The sequence below is a fragment of the Delphinapterus leucas genome, chromosome 2 (assembly GCF_059928025.1).
Source record: "Delphinapterus leucas isolate spDelLeu-1000000601 "Yukka" chromosome 2, BTC_Dleu_Yukka2, whole genome shotgun sequence".
Taxonomy (NCBI): domain Eukaryota; kingdom Metazoa; phylum Chordata; class Mammalia; order Artiodactyla; family Monodontidae; genus Delphinapterus; species Delphinapterus leucas.
The window spans coordinates 35,262,471-35,269,522 of record NC_143130.1 but is presented as its reverse complement, the minus strand read 5'-3'; positions in this window follow the sequence as shown (position 1 = coordinate 35,269,522).

Genomic DNA, 7,052 nt, shown 5'->3' with positions numbered 1-7,052 from the left:
TCCGAGTCACCCTCCCGTGGAACGAAAGGGGTCACTAAAGCTGCGAAGGTCATCCAGGAAAAGGGCCTTGGAGAGGACGAGACACTGAGGTGTGAGGCCCAGAGCCAGGCTCTCAGCTCATCCCTGCCTGGCGGGCTGGCCAGGCCAGGCCTGAGGCCTGAAGAGCTCCTGGGCCGCAGGACCCGGCCTCACAGTGGCCGGTGCCTCTCGGCCGTGCAGCAAGCCCACCGCAGCCCCCCGACCCAGGCCAGCCAGCTGTGACTCAGAGCCCACCCAGTGTGAGGCATCCAGTCCACACATGGCGGTTAGCGCAGTTTTCAGCACCTTGGACCCGGTCTGGGAATAAAGGGAGTAGGCCTGGGCCTGGAGCCAGAGCAGTGGGTGTCCAGGATCCCCTGGGGCTAGCCCAGCACCTGCGCGGGCCCAATTCTCTGGTGGTTTGGCACAGTGCGGACTCCAGAAAATGCAGGGATGCAGGTACCCCGCCAGGTGAGTTTTCCTCCCCAGGCCCAGCTCCTCAGGAGCTGCTGGGCTGAGGACCCCTTTCCATTTCCAGAGGGAGCCCTGCCCCCGCAGAGGATTGGGTAAGCACAGCGGCCGAAGGGGGCTTGCTGCCACCTCCTCCAGGGCAGCCTGCACACAGGAAGGGACACACAGGATGCTTGGGCCAGGGTGGGGCTGAGCCTCCCCCAGCAGTGTCTCTGGGGAAACCTCCCTGAAGATGCAGCCCTGCCCAGCCGGGTGGATCAAAGGGCCAAGTGAGCGAGCATCTTGTAGGCACCGGGGCTGGCCCTGCGCTTCCCGGACCTGGCTTCAGCACCCTTCCTCCCACGGGGAGCCTGTTGCTGCCCTGGGCAGGAGGGGACATGGCCGCTGTGGCGAGGTCCCGTCCTCCTGCTTCGCAGCTTCCTAAGCCTTGGCTTCCTGCCTGGTCTCTCCAGGGACTGGGGACCTCGGGCTACTGACCTGGCGCTGCGGCCCCTGGGCAAAGGTGGCTCGGAGGGGCTTGGGCTGGGCCCAGGGGATGTGGAGCAGGTATGACCTTGCTCCAGGGGTATTCCTGGTACCTTTGTGGAAACGAGGGAAGCAGCACCCAGCACATCCCCAGAACAGGCGCTGGATGGGAGCCAGGGTGCGGGCTGGCCCTGCAGCCGGGCAGCTCCCTGCTGTCCATCCCACCTCCCGGCCGCACACACCAATGGCAGCGGCTGGCTTTGTGTTGGGTGTTTCTCCCCCTCCCCATGTCACATGTCCACGAGCCCATGTTTGGTCATTCTTGCCCATGCAGCCCTGAGGCTTGTTCCCTCCGGGAGATGGCCGTGCCTCTAGGATTGGGCTCCCACACTTGTAGGGGCGGGAGGCATGGAAAACAACATCGTTACCACCCCACCAGAGCACGGCGTGCTTCTTGGTGGGACCTGTCCAGGCAAAGGCCTTATTTTGGCAAATTACCGGGTAGCCATCGGAGCGGAGCCCAAGCGCAGACGTGTGTGTGGCAGGCTCCTTATTAGGTTAATTAGGACCCCGCGGCCCCGATACTGCACAAAACTAAGATAACCTCGGCACTAGCCGAGACGGCAGATCCAAGGTGGTGTTTTCCTTGGGAGGAGTCTTGCCAAAAGTCCTCCTGCTGAGGCAGGAGGGAGACAGACGGAAGAGGGGGTGGGGACCCCAGGAAGAGCCGAGGAGTCTGCAGACCCCACACTGGCCCCCAAACTCTGCCCCCCACTTCCTCATCTGTAAAGTTCATCCCTCTACATGTATGATGTGCCAGGAACTGCTGGCCACTGGGTTTGGTCCATAATAAAGCTGCTAATCAAATTGGCTTCAAGCTGTACACAGATCAGCTCATTTAATCCTGGCAACAAACCCATCCTTTTTTCACAGATGGAGAAACCGAGGCACTAGGATGTCAGTGACTGCCTAGCTGTCAGAGCCAGGAACCCAGAAGTAGCCCCTGCCCTAAAGGGGAACCAGGCCCAGGAATGTTCCAGAACAGACAAGAGTGTGGGATGTGGGATGTGGCCCACAGGGCGGCCCCAGCGCCCCTCCCTGGAGGGCCGGGCTCTCAGCCGGCAGCCACCGTGGCGTCCCCAAAGAAGGGGAGGCGCCATGCCTTGTGCCCTGCTCATTAAGCTGGGCAGGCCCATGGGCGTGGTCGCGGCTCGCTTGGTTCCTGTCTGGTAATTACACTGGGCGTGGCCTGGGCCCAGTGCCGGGTGACCTACCTGCCCACTAAGCACACCTCTACCCCACCTGACCTCATGGCTCTGGCTTCCCTCAACACCCTCCCCAACCCTGGGCAATTTGTCAATTTCAATCCCTGTGGGAAACGAACCCAGGGCTGTCCCTGCAGCAGTGTCAAAGGAAAAACATGGACTGGAGGAAGGAGGAGGCCCAGTGAGCTCCCCCCCTCCACCGCCCGCCACCCGGTGGTGCGGGGGCAGGGGGAGGGGGAAGGGTGACACTGGCCAAGTGAGCCCAGAAGCCTGTTTTCTCAATCCGTCAAGTGATGCTTCCAACACGTTCCTTATTCATACGTGCACTCAGTGAACATGTATTCTTCACTTACTCTTGTATCAGACACTGTCCCAGGCACCAAGGAGGCATCTCCTGGACACTCAACAGTCTTATGGAGGAGACAAGGAACATCAAACAAAAAAAGAGAAAAGCAATGGCAGCGAGGAGAGAAGGAAAAGAGGATGCTGGGTCCTTCAGGCTTGGGGGTCAGGGGGCTCTGCGGAGGAGAGGAAAGATGAGAAGGAGCTGGTGGGCCCAAGGTCGGGGAGACTTCCAGCGGCACAGACTCTGGGCGGGAGCCCTCCGTGGCTTGAGGAACAGACCGGAGGCCAGAGAGGCTGGATGGCCATGGCGGGGGTAGGGGGGGGGGAACGGGGGGCAAGCAGGAAGAGCAGAGGGCCAGAGAGGGCGGCAGGGCCACCGTGCAGAGCTTGGGTCTATCCTGAGTGTGATGGAAAAGCATTGGTGGGATTAAGCAGGAGTAACATTTTTGAATAGCGCCTCTGGCTGCGGTGGGGATAGACTTGGGACAAAGCCACAGTGGACAGATGGCGGGTCGTGGGGCAGCCCGGATCAGCCTGGCCCTGATGCTGAAAACTTGGCCTCTGTGCACCAGTGCCGAATTGAATCTCGGAGACAAGAGTTTGGGGTGAAGTAGAAAAGAATAGCTTTATTGCTTGGCTAGGCAAAGGGGGACACAGTGGGCTGGTGCCTCAAAAAACTGTGTGTCCCCACCCAGAGGGATTTGGTGAGGGGTTTTATAGCAGTGGTTCAAGGGTGGGCTTGCTGATAAGGATCAGGGTGTGTGCAGGGCCTCCTTTAATCTGGCCTCAGGTGGTCTCCTCCCTTGTCTCTGTATCCCCTCCTTTCCCTGATTAGAAACTGTTTGAATCTGCCCTTTGGAACTCAGGGAAGGTCATGGAGGCTGGAGTCTATTCCCTACAAACAAGACACAGGGGACACAGAAAAGTTTCTGTGCCCAGGAGCCCCACAGGGTCCTGCTCAGTTTCAGGACCCTCCTCAGCCCCCATGTGCCAGAGCAGTGAGTGGAATTCTCTTCACTCCATTCCAATTCTATGGGAGATTTTTTTCTATCCTCAAAGGGTACATGTTATGAACAAAATGGAGAGTTTATTTAAAATTTTTTAAATATCCGGTTGAACAGAGTCACAGGTATAAAGGCCTAGTTCTTCCTTGAGCTTTTAAATTCAAGTTATGTTCTCATTTTACACATAAGCTTGGCAAATTTGAGCCATCATTTTGTGGGGGAGGGCCTTTGATTTGTGTTTGCCCATCCACATATTTTGTTAATTAAACCCCTTTAAACACACTGCATTACATCTGTACATTTAATTTTTAATTTGATTTTTTAGTATTTCAATATCCTCAATAACAAAAACCCCTCTCAAGTACTATTTCATAAATCTAATACGTTAAGTGCAGTGACTCACATTTTCTGAGTGTTTCAATATTGCATAAGAACTTAGATTTCAAGTTAAAAATGTCAAGACTAAATTACTCAATTATGTCCTTAAATTCTAATTCCAAGGCTGGCCAGACCAGTTCATCTTAAATATGAAAGCTGCAAAAAGACCAAATGCATCTGCTTAACAATGTTAAAACTGTGGGTTAGCTCCTTGTCGACATTTGGATGGACAATTCTACAGTTTTGTCATCCAAAATATCAGAGTTACCTTTGCAAGGAATGTTGGGTTGCGTTCTTGGCTGCCAGAATGTTTAATGTCTGGAGAGGCCCTGCCCGGTGCCCACCTGCCCGCAGGCTGTGCGAGTTTGCCCTGCCATTCTCTTCTCCCATCCTGGAGAGGGTGAGTCCTCCCAGTTAAGTCCCTAGACACGGATGACCCATCACCTAATTCCTGCCTCTATTCACAGAAGTTTGCAGTCTCCACCTTGGGGGCTCCACACTTAACTGGTCCAGGTACCCCTTCACTCAGTTCTGGATTCCTTTTCAGGTCTTCCTCTCTGTCAGCAGAGCCAGCAGGTGTTGAAAATGCATCTGGCTCACTCTCTCCCAACCCAGTGACACAGGACTGTGGCTGCTTGGCCACATGGGGCACTGTGCCCCAGCCATCTTCTCCTAACCAGAGTGTACGGGCCTCAAGCAGGCTGTGCTACCCACTAGCCCCAGCCCACCCCAGCCAGATGTCTGGCAGCATAGACAGGACAACAGGCGTGTCCCAGCACCCCCAGGTGTCCAGAGTACCCATGTGTGTGGAAAGCAAGTCTCACCCACCAGCCATGGGCACCCGCCCAGAGCCAGCCTCCAGGCAACAACCTCACCCACCGAGCCGGCCCAGTGCATTCAAAGACAAACAATAACAAGTGTTGGCAAGGATGTGGCATAATTGGAATTCTCATGCACTGCTGGTGGAAGTGGAAAATGGTGCAGATGGCAACAGTATGGCAGTTCCTCAAATGGCTAAATATGGATTTAGCTGTGACCCAGCGATCCCACTCCTAGGTGTAGTCCCAAAAGAAATGGACACGTGTTCACACAAAAACTTGTACACAGATGCTCATAGAAGCATCATTCACCATAGCCCAAAGGTAGAAACAACCCAAATGTCTGTCAATTGATGAATGGATTAAAAACAAGTGGTATATACGTACAATTATTATTATTCAGCCATAAAAAGGAATGAAGAACTGATACATGTTAGAACATGGATGAACCTCGAATACATTTTGTTAAGTGTAAGAAGCTAAACACAGAAGGCCATATATATATATATTTTTTTTTTAATTAATTAATTAATTAATTTTTGGCTGCGTTGGGTCTTCGTTGCTGCGCGTGGGCTTTCTCTAGTTGCGGCGAGCAGGGGCTGCTCTTCATTGCGGTGTGCGGGCTTCTCATTGCGGTGGCTTCTCTTGTTGCAGAGCATAGGCTCTAGGTGCACGGCCTTCAGTTGTGGCATGTGGGCTTCAGTAGTTGTGCCTCCTGGGCTCTAGAGCGTCTCAGTAGTTGTGGTGCATGGGCTTAGCTGCTCCACGGCACGTGGGATCTTCCTGGACCAGGGCTCGAACCTGTGTCCTCTGCATTGGCAGGCGGATTCTTAACCACTGTGCCACCAGGGAAGCCCCACAAAAGGCCATGTATTGTAGGGTTCCATTTAGATGAAATATTCAGAACAGGCAAATCTACAGACACAGAAAGTAGATTTGTGGTTGCTTAGGGCCGGGGGCCTTGGGGGAACAGCAGGGTGAGAGCTAAAGGGTGTGTTTTTTGTTGTTGTTGTTGTTTTGTTTTGTTTTTGTGGTACGTGGGCCTCTCACCGTTGTGGCCTCTCCCGTTGCGGAGCACAGGCTCCGGACGTGCAGGCTCAGCGGCCGTGGCTCACAGGCCCAGCCGCTCCGCGGCGTGTGGGATCCTCCCGGACCGGGGCACGAACCCGTGTCCCCTGCATCGGCAGGCGGACTCTCAACCACTGCGCCACCAGGGAAGCCCTAAAGGGTGTGTTTTTGAGGTGATGAAAATGTTCTAACCTTGGAGTGATGGTTACACATGTCTGGGAATATACTAAAATCCAGTGAATTGTGTACATCAAATGGGTGAATTGTATGATATATGGATTATATCTCAATAAAGTTGTTATAGGAAAAAAGTACACCCAGAGAAATCTTGCTTCCATTCCTGTCCCCTTTGCCAATATCCCCAAGCCTTCTTTTTGCAAAAATAATGATATATATAATTTTTTAATGTCTTCTGCTTTACACGAGTGGTAGTTTCTTATAGGTATTATTTGGCACTTGACCTTTTTTTCTTTTTTAACTTAGTGCCCCCTAATGCTGGCTGTTTCCATCTCTGTCCTGCTTTTTGATGGGTGCACAATACTCCCTGGTGGGGGTGAACACCCATGACTGCCTGTTGCTTGATTCCCTGGGGGAGGTTCTGGGATCTAGGGTGCGCCCTCCCCAGCGGCAGCTGGTGGCTGACTGTCCACAGACGCCTCCATCTTCTCATCTGTAAACTGGCTGTTGCAGGAATCAGGCTCGTCAGCACAGGTCAGGGATGTAGAACAGTGTCTGGGATATAACGAACATGATTTGAGCGGGAACACTCATTAGCGTGACCCTCGCCTTCAAGGCCAAAGCAGCCGGCTGGAAGGCTCTGCCTGCTGCTGGGCACACGGCCTTCTCTTTGCTCTTTGAGGGCAGAGGCAGTTGCAGCTTCACCCCAGAGCACAGTGGGGTGGAGCCCAGTAAAGGGGGGGAGGCTGGTGAGGGGAGGGGCAGGCGGGGCCCTCGGAGGGAGGAGCTGAGAGTGCTGGGAAGGGGAGTTGCCCCAACGGCCTAGGGCCTAGGAGGTGGGTGCATCCTACACCAGGGGGGATGTGGGGAGGGGCTGAGAGCGAAGGGGTGGGCGCTCTCTCTTTTTTTAAAAAATAAATTTATTTATTTATTTTTGGCTGCGTTGGGTCTTCGTTGCTGCGTGTGGGCTTTCTCTAGTTGCGGTGAGCGGGGACTACTCTTTGTTGCGGTGCACAGGTTTCTCATTGCGGTGGCTTCTCTTG